Source organism: Pteropus vampyrus, unplaced genomic scaffold (assembly GCF_000151845.1).
Source record: "Pteropus vampyrus isolate Shadow unplaced genomic scaffold, Pvam_2.0 Scaffold155, whole genome shotgun sequence".
NCBI lineage: Eukaryota > Metazoa > Chordata > Mammalia > Chiroptera > Pteropodidae > Pteropus > Pteropus vampyrus.
The window spans coordinates 3,649,233-3,674,081 of NW_011888936.1; positions in this window are offsets into that span (position 1 = coordinate 3,649,233).

The window sequence follows — 24,849 nt, forward strand, 5'->3', positions numbered from 1 at the left end:
ATGTCAAATTAAAGTGGGGTCCAATGTTGCTTTTCTCTGTGATGTTGGTATGTTGTGTCCAGTTCTCTTGTGAGAGCCATTTTTCCAATAATATACATACGTTTTTCACAGTCACAGCTAAATGCATGGCACAGCCTATGGGAATAGGCCCAATGGGACTCAGCTTCAACAACTTCACATCACTTACACCAATGCAATGGAGGTAATCACAGAATTTTTAACTTGATGAACCTCTACAGATAGAGTTTGGTCTCTGTTGCCGTCATTACATGATTATAACCAGAAATATTATGTCTTTTTAATGGATGTTTGACTGAGACCAGGTCAGGTTAGAGTGTTTGCACCAACATACATAGCTTCAGTTTTTCAGGGGTTAGTGTCTTACTCTCCTCCACCAAAGAAATACATCTGGTTTCCAAAGGCTTTTGATGATGTGTGGAATGTTTTGGGGCATAGTGGGATGTGGGAGTGGTCATCTCTAGCATGGTCCAAGTCCTAGTTTCAGAATTTAGGAATTACGGATGATTTTGATGTCTTGACTGGCCAAGAAACACCCTAATGCCAGAGCTATGGGGGACATATCTGAGAAGCTCCCATTTGGATTTGTTCCCCAACAATGAAGATCTTCCTTTCTTGACTAGGGGTAAATATGAGTAGCTGTGGTCAATCCAGGTATAGTAGTTGTCTCCACAAAGGACCAAGATATAGCATATTACTTTCTTGGGCTTCTCTCTAGGCTCCAAGACTGGCAGCAGCTTTATGATGTCTGCTAGGCTAAATTTTAAACAAGGATGCCCTGTTAAATTCATTTAGATGTCTCCAGAATCCACCAAAGGACTCAACATAGATTTGAGGTCAGTGAGCAATGAGTGAATGAAGAAAGAAAATAGAACAATGGATAGATGGATGTATAAATACAGTCAGGTAAATAGGCCACAGATTGCTATCCCTAAAGCCCAGAATTTAGAAATGAAGGTTTCTTGTGGGTAGAGAGGCTCCTACAGCTGTGCCTATTGTATTCCTATCCTGCATGACAGCCTGGGAGGGAGGAGATGTATTGGAAAAAAATGGGCTGGTTTACTCAGCTCAATGTTGTCAGCTAGAATTCAAGAAAGCCTTCTCCAGCACCTACCACTGTGTCCAGACCCAGTTCCCTAAAGAATCTGGCTTCTGGAATAAGGAGCACCCTGATCTTTTGGGGGAGAAATTTGGGCAGCAATACTTAGCATTGACTACCCATGGTTTGCCATGACCTAAAGCAGTATCAAAACTCTGTAGAAATTTTATCTATGCAAGTTCACGAGAGACTAAGAAAACAGTAGACATTGGAAAATATGCTTTGTATAATAGCAATATGATTAAGTATTCATTTAAAATATTGGAAAATTAAAAGACAAATACAAAATTTTTTAACATGAACATTAAACAACTATATACTTGCAATTAGGTAAATTAAATATCTTTTGAAAAATAGGGATATGTAGGAATAATCAAAGCAATAACTTTAAATTAAGGTCATTGAACTAAAAGTGCTTGGTATGTAGTTTCTCGGGATAAATATGTTTCCTTCTCCCCACTTTGTTTTAATCTTGGTGAGGAGGGAAATCTCCAATAAAGTTGTTCTCACACCCATTCTTCCTTTCATACACTTAAGAAAATATATTCATTGAATTAAGTTGGTCACATTAAATATACACGCACACACAAGAACCACTAAGTAATGATGGCTTACCCAAAGAGAAGCTGATTTCTTTCAAATAAAGTAAGTCTAAAATAAGTAGAGCTGGTATGTCAGTTTCTTGCTGTCTTCTTGCTCTTTGCTTGGCCCTCACTGATCTAAGGTGGCTGCTGGAGCTTCAGCCATCCCATCTACATCCCAGTTATTAGGATAGAGTGAGAAAAGAAGGACATGCCCCATGTTTTTTGAATAACTTTCCTTAAGCACTTAGCCCTTTTATTTGCAACTTATTGCCTGGAACTTAGTCATATGACCATAGATAGCTGCATGGGAGCTTATCTAGCTAGGCATACAGCTCGACATGCAGGATCTCTGGACGATTGCTGATTTTCTGTCAGATCTCATATTTCTTTATTGTTTGGTGACTTAATAAACTAAAAGACAATTATCTGCCTGATACACACCCAGAAGAAAAGGGACAGGGAGAATAGCATAAACATTCCATTTAGATCCATGTAGAGTAGAAAACATTGACATCATTAGCCCATCGAAATGATGAAATCCAGCTAGACAGTGATAGTGAAGTCCCTTAAACCAGTGTTAGACTAGATTCCTTGGTTGTGTTATCTATTTGTCTTCTGCTTTCTGGAGAATCTCTCCTGACCTTATTCTCTTCGGTGCCCTGTTCCAGAACTGCACCTTCCGAGGGGTTCTTTCTTCTCCTTGACCCTCCATAGCTATTTCTATCATAGGCATGGGAGGGTGTCTCTTTTTGGAGCCTGCGAAGATTCTAAAGCCTATTTCCTTCTAATGTATGTTTAGGTATTATTAAAGTTTAATAGTAACAGGCAGTTGCAGTCCAGGTTTGTGGTTTCTTTTGGCTTCCAGATCTAGTAGTATTAAAGCCTGATTCTACCTTGAGACCACTTAAAAGAATAGGTTTGGGTGGGAAGACAAAATACTTAATTTGATCTCTGCTGCTAGTTTGCTCCTATTGTCTGGCAGAGAACTATTAATAGAAGGCCTTTTTAAAAGCATTGGGGCCAATGATTTATCTTATGCTAAGGCTACTTCTTCAGCGTATCCTATAAGTGCTTTAGTTTGGAGCACAGGGCTGTTTTTCTTTCTTTGTTTCTTTGTTTCTTCCTTCCTTCCTTCCTTCCTTCCTTCCTTCCTTCCTTCCTTCCTTCCTTCCTTCTTTCCTTTCTTTCTTCCTCTCTTTCTTCCTTTCTTTCTTTTTGTATATCTTGAAAGGCTCCATATTTAATGCATTTGAATTTCAAACCACAAGGAGACAATGCCTTCCTAACATCTCTGCCTACAGATAAGCTGGTTTGAGTCTGAATTCATCCATCCTAGAACTTTGTTAAAATCAGCAAAAAGCAGCCAATACAGACAACATTCTAATTTTTCCATACTTTCCCTTAAGGCCATTTAGTCTGCTTTCCAGACAGCCTTTTGTCTGCTTTCCAAGGAAAGGCAGACAGCAGTTTGACCAAATGTTTACCCTACAATACTGGGGCTGTTAAAGTAAACAGATTGGGTCCCAAATGGTGTCACTTATGCTAAGCCCCACGTCAGCAAACCAAAACGTTCAACTAAGTTAACTGTTATTATGCTCAGCTGTCCCAGGAAAGGAAGGTCAAGTTTAACCAATCAATGCTTACCTGCTCAGCACAAGTCACCTGATCTGGCTTTAAGACTTCTCTTTGCTCCATGTAAAGAAAGTAACCCTGCTTTATCCAATCAGCAAATGCCCAGTATAACTTCCTCGTTCCTGCTCCCTCCTTCCTATAAAATCTCTTGCCTTGCACAGCCCTTCAGAGCTCATTTCTATCTGCTAGATTGGGTGCTGCTCTTCATGAATCTATGAACAAAGTCAATGAGATTTTGAAAATTTACTCAGTTGAATTTTGTTCTCTAACAGGGGCACATTTCAGGTTCTGATATTTCAATTTCTCATGTGTATGTAACACATTAGAATTGTGATAGGCTTAGGATACCAGAGATCCAGAATGTAGTTACTTAAAAAAAAACACATAAATTTATTTCTCCCTTTGATATTCTAAGTAGTCCAGGGCTGGTGGGTAAGACCCCAATGCCATTAGGTGCCCTCGTCTCTGTCTTTATTGTACACCATTCCAGTGAATGGCACTTATGCCAACATTCACTTGAAGACACAAGGATGCTGCTGCTATTCTGATCATTATGTCTACGTGACAAAGCACAAGAGGAAAATTATTAAATAGAGCTGACAAACTTGGAGGGCCCTCCTTTTTTTGTTCATCTGACTTGAGTCATCTTGCTTAGCAAATGTTCCACGCAACACTTATATACCATTGTTCAAACTTAATCATCTGGTTGGCAAGTCTCCAAAAGAGGCTAGTAACTATTGTCTTTTATTCTAGGTGGCAATATGCCCATCTGAAAATTGGGTTCTGCTGCTAGGGAAGAAGAGAACAGTATTGAAGGAGGCAGCTCACAGTGAAAAATGAGAGCGGGAAGAACAGATTGGCAGAAGGGAATAGATTTATTATGAAACCTGCAGTCTAAAGATACTGTTCTTTTCTCCTCTGGCTAAACCACTAAGAGGTTGTTGCTGGTACCCTTTAGGAGACCATACACTGTGGAGTGATGTTCATAACGTCACAGATAGAACAGCCATCTAATTTATCCAAATCGGGATACTTCACAATTGAAAGAAGACACTATTCCTATGTTAGATAATAGATATAAACTGGAATCCTCTTGAGTCAAGATAAGTGCATATTGTTATAATGAGCAACCTCACTACTTCCTATCATTTAACTTCTCAGTAGCCTGAGCGTAGGTACAGTGTTACTTTAGCATAATAACAGTAAAAACCAATATTAGTAGATCAAAGCATGTTCACAGTTATCTTTCTTGCTGTTTTCAACAAACTTGAAAATTTTAAAAAGAAATTCAATTAACAATTTTAGAAATAAGCTTATTTAGGCCAAGAGTTAAACTAATTGCTCAAAATAACACTAATAAAGGTTAGAGCCAGGATTTTAACCTGTGTTTCTGATGCCAAATTTTCCTCTTGATCCTTCATGCCACATTAAGAACATACCCTCACTGAGGACAGAGCTGTCCTTGTGAGTCAATATTATGCCCCCTCATCAGAATGTTTATGTGCAGATATAGTTTAGAATACTTTCAGCTAGTACTTGAGTAGTACTTCCAAAACAGTTGACCAAGTCATGTAGTATTAATTGGGCTTGTCCAGAGTTGGAAACTTTGAGGACAATTTGCTGTTACGCTTTTTTTCCATAAACATAAGAGACATAACTAATCATTCTTGACATTTTCTCCCACTTGACTTGACTTAGCCTCACAATCCTTCTCAACACAGCATTTCAAACAACCCCTTCAAGAATGAGCATAAAGAAAGTGACAGCAAAATGGTGGAAGGCAGCAACTAGCTCTCATCCTCCCACAGAAACCCTGAAAAACAAGCAGAAACTGTCATGACCAAATTTGTCAGAACCCTGGGAAACAATCAAAAGTTTATAGCAGCCGAGCAAATGCTGAATCAAGAAAAGGGTAATTTAAAATAATAGGAAAGTTTTGTGTTGTTGTTACCAGCCCTTGCCCCATCCCTCATCATGGTGGTGGAGGTCTTGGGTTAAAAGGGGCAGCAGCCTACATTTCCATAGGGAATCCACTGATTCCAGGGGAAGCAAAGCATATCTCTTTGCAAATTATTGTGTACATCTGTTCTAAGCTATTTGGGGGCTATCTTACAGACTAATATAATGTGCTTATCTTTCTATTGCCTTACTGGGAGCTCAAGTGGTAGGCATTGCTCAAAAAACACTGCGAGCTGAGCTAACGAAAGATAATAGTCCACACAAGCAATAGACGACCTAAGATCCAGGAACAAAAGCTAGGGAGAGTATCTTCAGAAAATTAGAATACTCAAAAGCACCATCTACATTGGGGAATTTAGAAATATATGCACATGGCCAGGCTAAGATACAATCTCAAAGAATGTCCGAAAAAACCCTAAACCTGCATTTTGGGCTGATCTGAAGACTCAGTCCTAGCCTGGCTAAATGTGGAAATAGTGCTCTGACACAGAACCAATATATAAAGGGTTTTTTTTCCCCCCTTTGGCTCCAAGTGTTCAAGGATATTTCTGTCAAAGTTCTAGCTGAACACAAGATGGAAAGCAGAGATATTGGCAGCTGTACATGAGAAGGAATTTAGTCTTTGTAGGAATAGTTTGGGGGTCACTGGACAAGGAGACTACTATAACCTTCAGCAATTGAAAAGGCAGCAGAAACTTGGATAAGAAGAGATCTGATTTCTAGAGTTACTATATTAGAAAATTTAAACATCTATTTTTCAACAAAAATAAATCACAAGGCATACAAAAAAGACAGGTAAGTATGACTAATTCAAAGGAACAAAATAAACTGACAGAAACCATCCCTACAGAAGGTCAGACTTCCTTGGCAAAAACTTTAAAACTACTGCCTTAAGTATGCTAAAATAGCTAAAAGAAAACACCTGTAAAAAACTTAAAAAGTCAGGAAAATGATTGTGAACAAAATTAGAATATCAATCAAGAGAAATTATAAAAAAGAAACAAGTTTTGGAGCTGAGAAGTGTAATAATTGAAATGAAAAATATTACTGGATAGTATCAACAACAAATTTAAGTAGTTAGAAGAAAGAATCAGTGAACTTGCTGGTAGGAAAATTGAAATGATTGAGTCAAGAATGGAAAGAAAAAGAGATGGAAAGAAGATAGAAAAGCCTGAGAGACACGGGGGAGATGCTACAGTGGACCAACATACAGATTACAGAATACCAGAAGAAGATGAGACAAAAGGTAGAAAGTATATTTGAGGAAATAATGGTGAAACAGCTCTTCAAACTGATGAAAGATAAGAATCTACATATCTAAGAACCTCAAGGAACTCTAAACAGGATAATTAAAGAGACTCATGTGGAAATACATTATAATCAAACTGTTGAAAACAAAAGACAAAGAAAGAATTTAAAAGCAGCAAGGGAGAAGTGACGGTCAGGTACAAGGTGTCCTCAAATTATATTTCTTGATCACAATGGAATGAGGTTAAAATTAATAAGAAAAGTAAAACCGGAAAATTCACAAATATGTAGAAATTATCAATGTACTTTTAAACAACCAATAGATCCAAGAAGAAATTACAAAAGAGATTAGAAAACATTTAGAGACAAATGAAACAAAACACACTAGAACTTATGGGGTGTAGCGAAGGCATGCTCAGAAGAAAACTTACAACCGTGAATGCCTATATTTAAAAATAAATGGATTTAAAATCAATAACCCAATTTTATACTATAAAGAGGGAGAAACAATAGCAAACTAAATCTAAAGCTAACAAAAGAAAGAGGAAAAGATTAAAATGAGGTTAAATATCATAGAGATTAGAAAAAGAATAGAATCAGTGAAACCAAAAGTTAATTCTTTGAAAAGGTCAATAAAAATTTCTTTTTTAAATTAGCAAGGCTGAATAAGAAGAAAGAAGAAAGCCAAAAATAAATAAAATCAGAAATTGAAATTGAGACATTGCTACTAACCTTGCGGAAATAAAAGTGATTATAGGACAACACTACAAACAATTATAAACCAATAAATTAGACAAGATAAATGGTACTAATTTCTAGAAACACACAAGTTACTTAAACTGACTCAGGATAGAAGAAACAGACTAATAGATATAAGCCATGTAAAAATATTCAATTTATCTTAGCTATAGTGTCAAGTTAATTCAAAAGGGAAAGGATAGTGCTTTAATTACATGGTATTGGAAAACTAAATATTCACTTGAAAATTAATCTCTAATTCACAGCATATGTAAAAAAATAAATAAATTCAAAATTTATTATGCAATTAAATATAAAAATTAAATGAAAATATCTTTTAGAAGAAAATGTGGGAGAAAATCTACAAACTTTAGAATAGAATTTTTAAGAATTTGATTTTTAAAAAATTTAAAAATGAAGAAAACATTTTTCAATGAGGTGCTTTTAAAAGTATTAATTTATGTAGGTACATGCTTATGTATATATTCACTAGTTTTGGTTAATGTTGACAAAAATCAATCTGAATAAATCAGTGTTCCAGACTCAATTTACTTATTAGTAATAACAAACTAGTCCATATTTGCAAGTCCATATGAAAGGAGAAAGGATAATTGGAACAGAAAGATAGAAAAGATAGCAGTCATTATAAAATTTAGTTAGATATATTTAAAAATAATGAATACCTTGGTATACATGTGGCTGTTTGTTTTTAAAACATAATATTTATTACCTATTAATTAATAAAGTATCAATTTGTCAATATAGATTAGGGAATATAATTTTAAATATAAAAAAGATACAAGTTAGAGTAATATCTATACAATACTGTGCTCCAAACTAAGAAGAAAACAGAGAATTAAAGCTAGAGAAAAGAGAAAATTGGAATAGCAGTTTTGAATCAATAATTTCAGGAAGTGATATGAATAGTTATGCCTGGAATAAATATAATATCAGATAAATCTAGGTTAAATATTCATCCAAATGTACAATGGATTTTGAAATGACAGCACAAAATATTCTTTATGAGTTTCTGAAAATAAAACAAAAACATATGCTTGCATCAAACTCAAGATTTAATTTCTTACAAACTTCCAGGTAAGAGAATTCTAGGTCAATAAAGTGAAACTTTCTGAGAAATAGGAAGAAGCAGATTTGGCATGAAGTTAATGAAAGGAATTTCAGGGCTCCTCACTGACAGTGATACTTATCCAGGATTGAGGAAGGGTCTTAGTGATGTTTTAGATGGTCATATGATTAAAAAGGAAGTGCCAATATCATTTAAGATTTAGGGCCACCATTTTTTCCAAGAAGAAATAGTGGCCCTAAATTTTAAATGAGACTTAGAAAACAAATGGACATATAAAGGACTTATAAATACTTTAGATTTCTTTTGCTTCCTGAAAACATTTCACACAATGTTCCCCCTTTGCAATCTCAACGAAATATTTGTAAATTGGTTATGCTTTGTTGCTGAGAGTATGCATTTTAAAGGCATTCTTTTCATTTTCCCTGTGTTTAGTCCTGATTCCAAACATTCAATGCCTTCCTGATTTTATGGCCTGGTTTTGTTGACTCTTGTCTCTGGGGTCCCACTGAGATCCAGAAAATGCCGAGTAACTTGGATGCTCAAGATGGAAAAACGCTTTGTCTAAGCTTTATTTAACCTACTCAGCTCAGCAGAGTTGGATAGGCATTTCTCAAAAACTCTTTTCAATAAACTCAATAGAAAGAGTTATATAGCCCTGGAGCAACTAATGGTAACTTTATGCTAGCCTGCATCAGGATCCAGTAGAAAATTGTAGTATGGCTCCATCAAGACTTTTCACACAAACCCCACCCACTGCCCTCTAGCAAGTATAGGAGAATAATTCTAAGGCTTGGGATTATTTTGGTGTAGCTTCTGTTTTGTTTTCTAAGACTTAGCTGCCAAGATCATTATTCCATCAATTTAAAACAATTATCTCTTTTAACTTAACATTTTTTATTGTTGTTTTGAATAAATATAGTTCACAATTTTTGTGCAATGCAGAAATGATTGAGATGTCCCCTACCCTTGATCAGCTTTTGTCATTCAGGGACCTGAATTCAGCCACTGTATAAGAAATTCAATGGCAGAGTCCGATCTTAGTAAGCGTAGATTTAAGAACTGGGTGGTATTGAACCTAATTAGCAGAATATATGAGATGTGCTGGGAAGAAAGGCAGCACATTTCCTGTATGAGCGCCGCAATGGAAGATCACATAATAACCAGAGATCTCAAAGCCTGGATCATTCGCATGGATAGGTTTTACGTATCTTACTACCCATAGATTTCTAGCCTTTGTACTAGACATGTCCTTAAAATGTATATATCAGAAAATCCTCAAAGAATCTCTATAGATTGTGGAGGGTGGGGAACGTGGGCAGGAGTGGAGCTTGGAAGATGTGAGATTTCATTTGTGGCGAGAAGAAAAAGATGCCATTTTAAGTGATATTTACTGAATTATTGTCAAGAAGATAACTCTCTTTATGAACACACCCAATAGATGCGTTTGAGTATAAATATGATTTTGAGTGAAAGAAACCTAGACAAAGAGAATACTTTTGCAGAAAAAAATTAAGACGTTTCTTTTCTTGAGCGGAACAGAGAATAGAAGAGAAAGAAGAGGACATGAGGGGACAAGTGGAAACAGGCAGGGAAAATGTTGGTCAGTGAGAAATTCCTGGAAGTGGGAGAGACTAAATGACTTTTCAGAAGTTTGTCTAATGCTGTTCATAATTGATTCGTTTACTTCATGGCACTGTAATTCATCATCTAAAAACATTCAGTAAAGGTTGTATGAGTGATATTCTCAAATAAGGAAAACAGGCTTTCCTTAAATAACTGAGTCAACGTGGTAGAGGAAACAGAATATATCTTCTAAAGGCAAAGTGGAAATCAAATCAAATTTAGTAAAACTAGGAAATAGAGCCAAAAGTGGAAATAAGATCACATGTATGTAGAAATTCGCGATCATTTTGGAAGCGAAGTGGTTCTAGAAAATGGGACAGAATAATCAATTTTATTTAAATATTTAAAAAGTGGATTAAACAATCAACACCTTTATATAGTATTGTTAGTTAAGATACGGTATATTAGTTGTTTTAGCAAACAATTCCATATTTTAGTTGCTAAATACAATAAAGCCTTTTTTTTTTTTTTTTAACTTTCACCACTGTCTAATGTGGATTGGGAAGGTCTTTTGAGTGGCTGTGCTCCAATCAGTGACTCAAGGATCCTTCCATTAGGTGTTTCTGCCATCTCAGCATCCTGTACTTTGAGCCATGTAAATGGGAGATGGAGAGACAAGAGTATTACACGTGAGATTTTAGAAATAGGTCTGCAAAGGCATACATCAGTACTACTTCTATTCCATTGGCCAGACCCAATCATATGGCCCTAAGCTAAGTGAAGTAAGGCTGGGAAATCTTGTCTTGTCCAGGGTGGCCTTGTGTCCATCTGGCCTGTCTCTGCCACAGGCATGTCTACACTTATTGCTATAATTAGTTGGAGTGGGAAAAGGGGGAACTGGAGTTTGGGAACAGACAAGCAAAAAGCTCCACATGTTATTTCTTTAAAATTGTACCTTAAGTTTTGTGTTTTTAATCTCTAGGTTGGGATCAACAGAGCTTAGGACCCAAGGATCAACTAAATACAGGTATCAATTTACCTTTAAAAGTGTACAGAGCAGGGTTTGGCATTTTGGCATACTTTTTCTTAAAGGGACAAATAACTGTTTTAAGCTTGCAGACCTGTTTTCTAAGTCTTAGCTACTCAACACTGTCATTGTGCCCCCAAAGCAGCCATAGACAATTTGAGACAGAAAGATATGGCTGTGTTCCAGTAAAATGTTATTTACAAAGTTGTGTTTTTGGTCTAAGAGTCACAGTTTGCCAATCCTCAATTTAAATAATTATTGACCTAAAGAAAAAAAAATAGAAATAGCTTATTTTATGCCATATATTGTGAATTACGTGCAAATCAAATTCCTAAAAATCATACCTTTAAAAGCCATTTGGAAGTTATAGAGCCTCTTTTGTAAGTGGTAATTTCTTTATTCTGTAAATAACTACCCCTTGAATTATTTTTAGTTTAAATATATGTTATCTCATATTATATTTATTTACCACAAGGCACACTATTACTTGAGATTTTTAATGATACCTATGTTTGAATTCATTGTTAAAGTCATAAACCTTTTCATAAATGTGATATAGTGTGTTTTCCCAGTATATAGATTAATTTGCATTAAATTCAGGGTACTCCAATATAATAAATTCATTTTATAATAAATTCCAATAAATAAATTTTGAGGAGCAGGCATGAATGGTGTCTTTAATATAAGCAAGAGTTTGGAAGGTAATATTGCTCTGAATACCATGGAGTTTCAACTGTAAGCCACAAAAGAGATGGGACACTATTGCCATGTTAAAATTGGCACAAATCCCAATTCTTTAAATAGACTCAGACTCACTAACACACTGAAAGTTAAGACAAGAGGTGGGATGTTTCACTAATATCCCATATAAGGAAATATAGAGGGCCATATTTCCTTCCTTCATTGCTTCCTTTCAGACCAGCTGACTTTAGACTAGGTTTCTATTTTCTGTAGGATCTAGCAGAAAGCTCAAGAAATAGACAAATACCAATAAAAATTTAATTCTGAATTTTCCTACCACTTCCATAACAGTAAAGATTCAAGGGAGACTTACCATCCCAAGGTATATCGGGATGTTTACTGCTTCATAAAAACCACCAAATTTCTAGCCTGGAATATTTATAGTCTCAATTCTATATCCTCTACTCTGCCAAGTACTTGTTTTATAAGCTCTTAATTATATCAACCCATCCCATTTTCAAATTCCTTGTCTGTTAGTATGCTTTTGCAAGTAACAGAAAACTTGTCTAAATGGCTTAAAGACTAGATAGTTTTCTTCATGTATTCCAGAGCAAGGTGGTTTCGAGCGTGTCACATGTCTGAGTAACTTCTCTAAGATTAACTTCTCTTTCTTTTTAAGGTACTTGAATGTCTATAGCAAATCTACACAGCATAGCCTCAATTTACAATATCGAAACAGAATTAGAGGACAGATCATTTTTCTCTTGGATGCTATTTTATTAGGAGGAAAAGCTTCCCAGGAAGTCATCCAGGTCACTTCCTAAATTTCATTGGCAACTATTGAGTCTTTCATTTGTCCATCCCCTAAATGAAAGGGGGGAGGCAGAGAAAATGAATATTTGGCACTTCCAGTTTCTGTATAAAAGGTAAGATCTAGCAGCAAAGAAGAGGGATCGGGGACGAATTGCTTTTGGGTAAATAGATATCAGTATCCGTTATAGCTCCTAAGTGAATAACCATCCAGTTTGGTTCGGTTTCTGGTAGGAACCTGTAAACAGGCAAGATTTCACCCAAGAGCTGGCTCAAATTTCTCATTCTGCTTGCAGCTGAGTGCAATAAAAATGCCCATTTGTGCTATCGAGGAGACAGTACACCATTCTCAGCAGTTGCCCCACTGGTTGTATAGCTCCCTGTCAATGGTACTGGAAAAAATATACTCCTAAATAGCTGTGTTTCATAGTATTGCTATATTAGGTTTGTTGATTTATTGATCATGATTTTAAGAAAATGCTTAAAAACTTTGCCTAGAATAAGCATGCTTGTATCGGATCATGAGAGATAATGATTTGGGGCTGTGTAGTGGCATTTGTCATCCTCGTGCCCTCCTGTTTGCAAATCACTCTCCCCTCTAGGCAGTCCCAGATTCTGGGTAGCCCATGTAGGAAGCTATAGCCACCCTCGGTATGAAAGCTGAAGGAGTTAAATCTTCACTTTCCCTCTCCTGGCCCATTAGGGGTCACTCAGGTGATTTAAGCTTAGTCTGTCAAATTCTTTATCTTCTGAAAATTTGATTCTTTAGAGACACAAGAACCTGAGATCGTGAGATGCCATATATATTGCAAACAGTAGAATTTAAGAGTAATTTGCTATGCTTCCTGTTTCCAGTCTTTTTTTTTTCCTGCTCATTTTCTAACCTTGTCCAGTCTTTTGTGAATTTTGTGATCTGTGGATTATACTTTCAATAAATTAAGATCTGTTAAGATCTGTTCAAGTTAGATGAGGCAAATTTCTGTGTTTGAATTTAACCTTCTGAGCACTTATAGGCACGTGATGGTACTCAGCATCAGCCCCCACGCTGCAGCTCCAGGACGCTTGTAATATCTTGTTCTGTTGTGAATGCTTGAGGCTTCGGCAATACCTGTGGCTTAAACTTGTGCTTGCTTCTCCTCTGGCTAAGTTTATTTACCTACTTCTATGTAGAGCTGAAAAAGGGAAATGGCAGGGGAAGAGTTGAATGAGAGTACCATAAAAACTTTGTTTCAATGAATTATGTGATTTTTTTTTTTTTTTTTGTCTTTAATTTGATGAATTGGTGTTTCCCAAAACATTTCTGCCAATAATTTCCAGGCAAGTCTTAGTGGCTTGAGTCGCCTGAATGCATCAGAATAAGCACTAACCATCCTTTACTATCTCACTGTTGACTAATTTATGCACTCGTAGAATAGTGGCTTTCCAAAGGCTGGCTGATCACCTGCATGGAGGCAACATGTCTTAAGAGCTTAAAACAAGGTACTCAAAGTCAAGAGCTGTGGGTCCTTGCTTCTAATCTCCCTACTCAAGTGATAATTTCTCTGCCTCATTCTCTGAATACACTGGCATATACATAATGTGGCCCGGTGTTCCAGACTGTTTTTCTTTTTAACCATCTTCACCAGAGAGGAGTGGTCTTCATTACTAGGGTCTTCTGCATTTGGAGTAAATGGCAAGTAATTCACAATGCCGTGTAAATAAATATAACTAACATTTACTTGGCATTTAAATGTACAACATGCAGAACATTATTACATTTGATTCTCACAGGAGTTTGGAAGGTAGAGAAAGAGTTATTATATTATTTTCATTCTAGAGATGGTAAAAACATTTCACAGTGTTTAAGTGATTTGTCCAAGATTGCTGATATAATAAGTAGATCCAGGATTCAAACCTAGATCTGTATCCAAATGCCAAAGCTTTATGTTCTAAAAGAATATTCATTAGTAGTTGATAAAGAGATGACTTAACTTTTAATAACTGGATCAGAAATATCATAGATTCTATCTGTTTTCGTCAAAGTTTTACCCTCACTATTAATTATACTCTGAGGACTTGTGACTGAAAGCTGGAAATAGCTATAAAGAAGAAGCTCGAAGAAATGAAATTGTTGGAGAGACAATGCATAGATAGGAAAAATATAAATATATTCATATTATAAAATGTGAAATACATTCCAGAACCAGTGAGGGTTACAAAAGGAAGGGACCTAATGACATCTAGTCTAATTTCTTAATTCTACAAAAGAAGAAACAGTTGTGGGAGCTATGTAAGAACATTGTTGCACATTGGTTTATTTAAATTTAGTATTTTTTAAGCCTTTCTATGGGAAAATGTTTTAAATGCCAATTTAAAAGTTTACAAAGTAGAAAATAGAGATTCAGAGAGGTTTAATGATATGTTCAATGCTATTAGATCTATTAAGAGGCAGATAGTGAACTAAGGCTTTATAGATTCTGGACTCTGCTTTTGCCAGAATCTATACAATCCACTTTAAAATTATCAATGTACTGTTCTCAAAGGAAGTGAAAAGATAGTTTATTTTTCTCACAAAAAAAGGCTCATTTCTGGCAAGACAAATGACTCAAATACTTTATTAGATTAATTTAAGGAGCACAATTCAAAGAAAACTAAAAGCACAAATGTTTTATTTTACAAATGAACTCTAAGAACAAAATATTTAATCTAGAACAGTTTCATTCACAACTAGTTCAGGTTTCTCTAACAATAGGATTAATTCTGAGTAATAAAGTTCGATAAATAGTATGCAATTAATAGAATTAGTACAGCTGGGACATGGGTACAAAATGTTACAGCAGATGGAAGATATGTATACTTCAAACGAAGCACAATTGGCAAGAGGAATAGTTAGTAAAAACAACAGAAAAATATATAAACAGTGATCCATTAGTCATATTAAAATGGAAAGTAAATGAAACAGGCTTATTGATGTGGTAATGAACACGACTGGTACAAAGATAAAGTGTTTGTTCAAAGGAAAGGATACTAGGAAAAGATTGGAGAGTTATTATTATTTTTTTTAAACAGAGCCTTTAGAGAGAAAAGAAAAGCCGAATATTCATAGGAGATATTTGACAAACAATCTCAAATGAGAGGATTGATTTCAATAATAGCAGTAGATTAAGATACATGAAGCAATACAAATATAGTATACATCTATATATCTCACACTGAGTATTTCAGAAGATATAAAATATCTTATTTAAATCTTTCTTTAAATTCAAATGTAGATTTTACTATAAAAGTCAACTCAAGGACAGTAAAGTTTAAGCATATAAAATAAGGTTATTAAAATACAGAGTAGTTCTTAAAACACAGGTTTGTGGTACACTTGTTTTTCAGGAAAGAAAATATTTTTGCATAGATTATTTACCAAACACTGTTGACAATACTACAAGGCAGGTAGTACATTATTGCCTTATTTTAAAGGTGAAAAAATGAGATACAGAGAGGTTAAGCAATTTGCCCAAGGTCACCGAGTTATTAAGTGCTAGGGTGGGAATCCAATATATTTTTCTAAGACATAAATCTTTTTTTTTTTTTTTAACACCTATAATACCTGGTATTCCTACCTAGGTGGTCTCCCATCCAAGAACCAACCAGGCCCTACTCTGCTTAGCTTCCGAGATCAGATGAAATCGAAATAGGGCACTTTCAGGGTGGCATGACCATAGACACGAAGACTTAAATCTTAAAATGTGTCTTACTATGTTTGCTCTGTACAAAAAAACCTCTAAATAAGAATTAAAGGACACACATAGACAGTTATATGATTCTTAATAAAGCACTTATACATTCAGTTTTTCAGGATTTCTTCATTATGAGTACACTGAATGAAATGGCTCCTAATTTTTAGAAGTTCTCTAATGAAAATTCTAACTTCTCTAATAAGATGTTAATAAATCTATCATTTTAGAAAAATTAAAAAAACAACAGTCAAGAAATTCAGTTGTCATTTAATAATTTATTGACAAATGTACAAAATAATAAATGAAATGCTTATTACTCAATTTAAGATATCATTTTACTTAAGTCCAGGCAAATAAATATAGAGTTCTATGAAATATATGATTTGTTTTGAAAACCATAAATTTTAAATTTGGTCAAAATAGATTTAAGGAAAAAACTGAGCAAATTCATTCCTCAAAAATAAGTGGATATGTTTTAAAATAGCTAACTACAAAAGTGCACTAAACCAAACACTTTTGTATATTAATCTTACAAAAATAAAAAATAAAAACCCTATACTATTGAAAATTTTAAAAATAAAGAATGAAAGGAAGAAGAACTCTGTAAACACTTTTTATAATCATGGCATACTATTGACATCCACAGCTGGCAATCAAATACAAAATAGGCTGATGTATCTGTTCCTCAAGGATACCATATTTTACTTTGAGAATCCTTTGCTATCAACCCCACATACTACAAAAAAGTTTGGGAGTTTCATGACTCAAACTTTCTTTTTGACATCTTTGGGGTTAATTTCTGTTTTCATAGATTAATTAAATTCCATGTCCATAAATGGGTTACTTCTATAAGGGTAAGCAGCATTTTAAATTTTATCACTTATTAATGTGATAATTTTCTATAGCTAAAAAGGTACAATTATGTTTTACTTAAATTATACTATAAAACATATGTACTTAGACATGGAAATATATTATTTTTATTGCTTTATGGTGTTACATTTTCTGTTTAAATCTACAAACCACCTGGGATTGACTTTTATGAGTGATGAGGTCAAGATTCATCTTTTTTTTCAGTATGGATGTCCAATCAACAGAGTCCCATTTATTAAAAAGTCCATTATTTCTTCATAGCACTACATTTTACTACACTTTACTTCATAACACTACACTTCATTACACTGCATTACTACATGCTACCTAAATGTATGGGTTTATTTCTATGCTACTTATTCTTCACACTGGTCTGTTTGTGTATCCTGGTACAGCATCAAACTGTCTTAATTGTCATAGCTGTAAAGTAGGTCCTCATGTCTGGTTGTGTAATCTTATGTTTAATGTTTAAAGTGTCCTGATCATGGAATATGCCTGAGGAATATGAAGACTATTTTTAGACATTTAGTGAACCTTAGGAGAAAAATGAGGATCTAGAATGTGTGTTTTTACCTTTCAGTATCATGTTTCAGAGGAAGAGAACTTTGTAAGTGGCTGAGCATGTTCCCCAAATTACCTGAGTTTCCACAGGCTTATTTCTGTGGAGCAAAGACATTTGGGAAAATATAATTATGATACAGTTGACTAGATAATATGCAATTTTTCTTTTTCTATTTCTTTATTAAAAATAAAATCTTAGTGTTGTTTTATGTGCATTGCAACCAGCCAAATAATTACATTTTCCAGACTTCTTTAAAGACAAAACTGGTTATCTGATACATTTCTAGAAAAATGTTTTGCCCCCTTTTTCTTGCAGTTCCCTTCTTCTTGCATATAATACTGACATGATGTCTTGAATATTGAGCAACCATATTTTTATAATGGCTTAAACTACACTTGAAAAAAAAAAGAAAAGAAACATGAGAATAAGTATCACAAGCCAAGATAAGTGAAGCAGAAAGATGGAAGTAAAAATGTGGTTGACACATGAATTTAATTAGACATTCTCGGACACCAACCTCTGGGCTTCTTATCATGGAAGGGAAAGCTAATACTATTTGTTGGTCCAACATGGTCTGGTGTTCCATTTCATGCAGCCAAATAAATTCATAATAGGACAACTATTTTTCACGGCCAGCCTCTTTCTCTCACCCATAAATATTATGGGTGTATTTTGGGGAATACACAGTTACTTTATTAGTGCTAAATTGATATTTCAGTGTAGTGGTATTATACTTTTATGGAAAGTGATTCATTATTATTTGTTACTAATAGTAATTAAAATATCAAGTTTTAAGGAATAATTTTGGACATGAAGAATTTTAGATTATCTATAAAATATAATTGCTCTAACAGATTTACATTTCTTTGTGACTATTAAAGTAGGTTTAGAGTTAGCAAGTAATTTATCATGTAAAGCTGCTAATTTAGGCAAATCAATTCACACTTACCTCTGAAAAAAAAAATAGACAAAAAATAAAGCAAATGAGGAAGCATCAGTAATAACAAAAGTTAAAATCACTGTCCTAATTAAATTTTAAATTTAAAATAAAATTTAAAAAGTAGATAGAAGCCAATATTGAAATGCTGAGCAAAGAATCAATAGCTCAATCAATTTTTGACATGCACAAGGACTCTTCAAATTGTAGAAATTAATCTACACATGACTATACTCATTTAATATACTGTTTCATAAAGTACAGGGTTTTTTTTTTTAAGTCTGAGAAAGACATGGAATAAACTGCTTACATTTACTGTTGTTAATTTTAAAATGTCTTTCGCCTCTCACATAGTGACACTGATTTTTTTCCATCTGTTGGAAAACTAAATAAAATATGAGCTATTGTTCATTATGCTTTGTAGAAATGGCAAATGCAAATACTTAGCCCACTCTTTCTAGTGTTAAACATTGTACCTTTTTTAAACTCGTGTGTTTATTTTAAACAAATTTCAACGTTTAAATTAAGCATTGTATTTTAAGTTTTAAAATGTATTAAATTAAGTAATTAATAAGATAACTGAGTAATGTTTAATTTCAAATATAGTCTTTGGATTTTATATTATAACAAGCTGAAAAATTAATTCCATGGAAGGAAAATTTTAAAATAATACTGATTCACTCAGTCTTCAATATTTTAAAATTAGTAAAAGAAATTCATAAATACATGCTTGGGAAAATCCAAATACTAGAAAATCCAATACTATAGAGATAAAATAATCTACAGATAAATACTTTAAAAATAATCGAGATGGTGATGGATAAAGTAAAATCATAAGGTATAAAGCATCTGGAAGGGGCTATTTTTCACAGTGTGCTGAGGAAATGTTTAAGTTGTGGTTGAGCTAAGATCCTATGTTAGGATAAATGTACAGTTCCTGTAAACAAAATCTCAACTGAATGATAACATTGTAAATGACTTTTTCTCTGTCATGTAACAGTCTTTGGGATAGCAGTCCATGTTGTCAAGGTCCATTTTTCTTCTATATTTTGACTCTTCTTAATTCTCCTACCACAAGGATATTGTTTTCATCTTCATGTCAATTAACATTTAATATTAGACCTAAAAGATTCACATTTCAAGCAGAGAGAAATAGAAAAGGAAGAGAACACAGGCCATTTTATTGCAAGGACATCACCTAAAAGTTACTCAGATCATGTCTGTTTATACCCCATCAGCCAGCACTTAGTCATATAGCCACATCTGAGAAAGGATGTCTTCATTTTAGCCAGATACAATGAGTTCCATTACTAATAAAGACTAGACTTTGGGTGACAGAATTTTACCTGAAATGAAAAGAAGAATCGAATTCTGTTTAAATTTTGACAGTTTTCAGACCATTATTTCTTCAAATATTTTCTTTCTGTACCAGTCACTTTGTCTTCTCCTTCTGGAATGCTAATAACATAATCAATAGATTTTCTGATACTGTCCCACAGGTGCCTGAGCTCTGTTTATATTTGCTTAATATCTTTTTTTTTCTTCTATTGTTGAGATTGGAAAATTTATATTGACCTATCTTTAAATTCACTCAGTTTTTCCTATTTCATTTCCATGTGCTCATTGAGCCCATGCAGTAAACCTTTAATCTCATATATTGTATTTTTCAGTTATAACATTTCCACTTGGCATCTGATTCTATAATACAGTTTCTAGTTTTCTGCTGAAAATTTATTTCTATTAATATTGAGATTTATCAACTTTAGTTCATAGATCCTGGTGATAAGCTACTTTAAATCTTTGTCTGATAATTTCAACATCTGAGTCATCTTGAGATTGGCATTTCTATTATTTTTTTTTTCCCCATGATGTTGGTCAGATTTTCCCAAGTTTTTCAATGTGAAATGATTTGGGGTTATATCTTGGACATTTTGAATATTACATTGTAAAAATTTGAGTCCTATTAAAATTTCTTTGAAGAGTTATTATATGTTTTTTTCCTGTTTGTTTTAGCAGGCAATTGGCATGGTTAGGGCCACATCGAAAGCTTTGATTTGCCTTCCATCGGTGGTGCTTCCAAGTCAGTTCAGTTTTCAAAGTCTGCACTGTGGTGTTTGAGTTTCCTTGTGCCTGTTCACTCAGGGATTTGTCTGGAACTCAGATGTTGGTGTAAACAGTAACTCAGTTCTCAGAGCCTTTACCATGCTTACTGATGTCTCTTCTGTTAGTGCACAAATTGGGGTGAGCCTGGGTTTTTGTCAGTTCAGATACAGTATTTGGGCATCCCCTCCATATTTCAACTTCCCAATTTCCCAGACACTCTTTGGTTCCCTGGGGTCCCTTTGTCCAGTCTTCTGACTTGTAAGCCAGAGTTTCTCTCATGGTTTAGCCTTTTGTGCTGGTGGGAAGTTTTGCAATACCACAGCCATTTTCAGGCAAAGCTCATGGATCATGGTGATAAGAGAAAAGAGAGACAAAATAATCGTGATCTTCCTTACACTCTTTGAACCACTGGAGCTCCTTTCTTGATTTCTCTGGACAGAGGGGTGTTTTTGTTGTCATTATTTTGTTTTGGTTTTTCCTGAAGATTATGCTTTGCCATGTGACCAGAGCAACTTCATGACTGGGGTTTCCTCAGGGCAGGGGTGAAATACAAAAGAAAATGAAAAAAAAGGAGATTATCCTGCCAGTTCATTCTCCAGTAAACAGAGGTTCTTTTGTCCTGTGTTCTGCCTTGAAAAAACACAATTTTCCTTCTAATTTTAATGCCCACCACTACTTGAACTCTCAGGTAAAAGCCAGGAGATAAAGGAAGAAAGAAAAAAAAAACAGTAGTAAAGTCATGACCTTTTCTTTCTTTTTCAAGTTTGACTTCCCTCTCAATTCATCTACTGTTATTTACTTTATAGAATAAATATAGTCATCTGTATTCTGTCCAGAGTTTTTATGGCAATCACAAGAAGAGATAGGCTGTAATGATCTTATTCTATCTTGGTTATCATTGGAAGTCTTTTACTAATTCTTAATATTTTATCATTCATAATTTATTCTTCACACTACATTTTGCTTTATATTTTTGGTATATAGTTTCCCAAGTATATTTTCTGTGCTTTAGTGTAAAAGGAATTTGAAATATTTAGACAGTAGAGAAGAAAATTATGAGGAAATCTGTTATTGATATCACTTACTTCGGACCTAATGTACATGTAACTTACTTTATACCCACTTTTCAGGGACAGTATGTGAAAGAGGCAATCAATTTCTCGAGTTTCACTAGTTTGCAACATATTTTTGTGATCAATAAAATTGTGGCATGGTGCCTATATCTCACGTTCCTCAATTCATAATGTTGATTTGAAATGGATAATATGTTTCTTCAACTTTTCCTTCTTGAAGTTCATTCTCTAGAATTAAAAATAACTTTAAAAATTTGTTAAAAAAATATAACAGTGATAAAAATCACATTAAATGGATCTACTGTTTAATAAAATATCTACCCAACCGGTTTTCAGATTCATGTAACCTCTTAATATTTCTTTGAAATATTATTATGCTTCATAGCTCAAATGTATATACCACTTTATAAAAGAGACAATAGAAAAATAGAATAATGTAATGTATACCACATTACATTATTGTTAAAAATTTTTAACAATAAATTAAAGTGCTATTGCAAATTTTTTCCTGTACATTTTAACATTTTGGAAGATGCTTTCAAAACTAACCTTTCTTTATTCCATCTCCACGGTAACTATGTGTGAAATATTTTGATACAATGAGGAGAACATTGTCTAAACAATTACTTTTTCCTGTTAGTAAACTTTGCATGACTCTATTACTCATAACCTAAACTTGGACAAAGCAATGGATATAGCAGACATTCAATACTATTCTGGATGGATATAACCCAGTCTATATAGCAATATATTTCCTGGAATTGTTTTCGAGAAAAATCATGCACTTTTTAATGAACAGTAGTTCTCATGTACAATGTTAACCTCAAAACTTGCAGGTCAAGCATTCTTATCCTCTCATGTCATTAACACTGGTCAAAGTCAGAATTTGAATTAAGTTCAATAAAACTAATGAAAAAAACAGAATGTTTAAAAATCACCTAAATTTCTAACATTAAATATTATGATTATTAATAAAAAGAACTTAATGTAATATTATTAAATTTCGACTATTTAAGGACCTGTACATGAGACTATAAAGATAAGAGATAGATAGGAATATCAAAATTAGAATTCTTATGCTCAAGAAAGTTATAATTTTATAGAAGTCTATTTAAAAATTAAGAGACTAATTTTTATCACTAACAATTGTAAAAGAAAATTAACATTTATCGAGTACTTACTATCTGCCTCGTTCTATTTTCTGCACTTTACAGTTTTTATGCTCTTATCTGAAGTAAGTTTATATTTTCCCCACAATACAAACAAAGGTACAGATTCAAACAGGTTTAATAATTTTCCAAAATAGATTTAGTTATTCAAATTCTTGTTTGATGCCTATGAAACACTATGAAGACTCAAACAATATTTTGGGGATACTTGCCATTATAGTTGCAGTTAAAATGCCACAAGGAATGAAAAAAATGGAAAGAAATCACTTGTTTGATCCACTCTAGCTTATTGAAAGGAACAATAAAGTCATAGTTTATCAAGATAAATCCTAATGCCTTAAGTAGGAAAGAACATGGAAAATAAACTGGAGGGAACGAGTAGAAAACTATTGTTAAAACTTTAGGCAAGAGGATATTAACAAACAGACAAAAGAGATAGAATTTATGAAATTTCAAACTCGCCAAGTATATTTTATAAATGAGAGAGAGGGAGACATTAATTTAATAATAAAGTTTGGGCTGTAATAATTGAGCAAGCAGAGATATTCTTCAAGGAAAACAAGGTAAATGGTTTTGAGAGGATAATATTTTTAGCATTGGGTACTTTCAGTTTGCAGTAAGGGTAGACTACCTGTGTGCATTTATCTACTGAGACATAGAGATTTTAGGAGGTTGGGCTGAAGCATCTCAGTGTGGGAAGTATCTGCAGAGAAATTATCACTGAAACTCGAAGTTGATGGAATCACCCATGAATCAAGTGCAAAGGAAATGGGGGGGGGGGCAGAATTTAAAGCGTCATAAATTAAGATTTCAGAAAACAAAAAGTTCAATAGAAAATAAAATAAAATGCTATATTACATATATATTAATACATATAAGCAGGACTCATAAAGCAGAAAAGCAATTATAGCTCCCTCTTTTTTTATGCTTAAGTGCTATTATGTGTTTTCTCACTTAATCTCAACAACATCCCTCTGAAGTGGGGCCATTGTTTTTCCTGTATAGAGGAAAAACCTGGAACACTGATGAGCTAAGGAAGTATTCTCTGGTTACACAGCCAGTGAATGGCTGAGCCAAGATTCACCAAGCAGCCTGCATCTAGATTTTGTACTTTTAATTTTTATGTTATACTGTCTTTTGGTTATGGAAAATAACTTGTTTTAATAAAATTTTTATTTTAAAAATATGCGTAGTTGAAGATTTATAGTCATTCTTGTTTGTAAGTCCTTATTTTTCTCTTGTTATCTTGATAAACAAAAATGACCAAGAGACAGAAAAGGATTAAAAGCCAAGTAGGAGAGATTTCCAGGTAGGGTATAATCTCTGTAGGGTGATACCACTTGACTAAAATAAATACAGGTACAGTGCAGTTCACTCCATTTTCCAAGAGTGACTCCTTATCCAACTGATATAATTTAAGTTTGTTATCCTCCTAATCAATGCATGTAATAAATTTCTTAGTTTTAATTTATTCATGTTATACACAATGCCTTCAAAAAAGTGTGGATCTTCCTCAGAGTTAATTGTTGTTCTGATAACAAACAAACTTTTTATATTTTTCATAATGAACTTTGTCATGCTTCAAGACAATATGAATCAGTAGATTGGGGTATCTATGTATTGAGATAAATGTTGAGAAAACCACAATGCTCTTTGCTACACATAGAGAGAGATTCAAGTAAAAAATTTAGGGATTTAATAAAGGGATACCAGGAGCTTCCTTAGAAGGTGAAGGGTCACAGAGGAAAAGAGTCAAGAGACTCAGAACTACAATCCCAGAAGAGGTACTTGGAGATTTCTCTAAGGAAACGTTGTGTACTCTATATCATAAACCCTTGGTACATCATGCTAATAGAGGGTTCAGTAAATTTTAAACAGCTCACTTATGTTCTGATAGCAAAGCTTACTTTTGGTCACAGCTATGGAAAAAGACTATGAGATTCTCACATATGAGTCGCACACCTAAAGAAACAGTC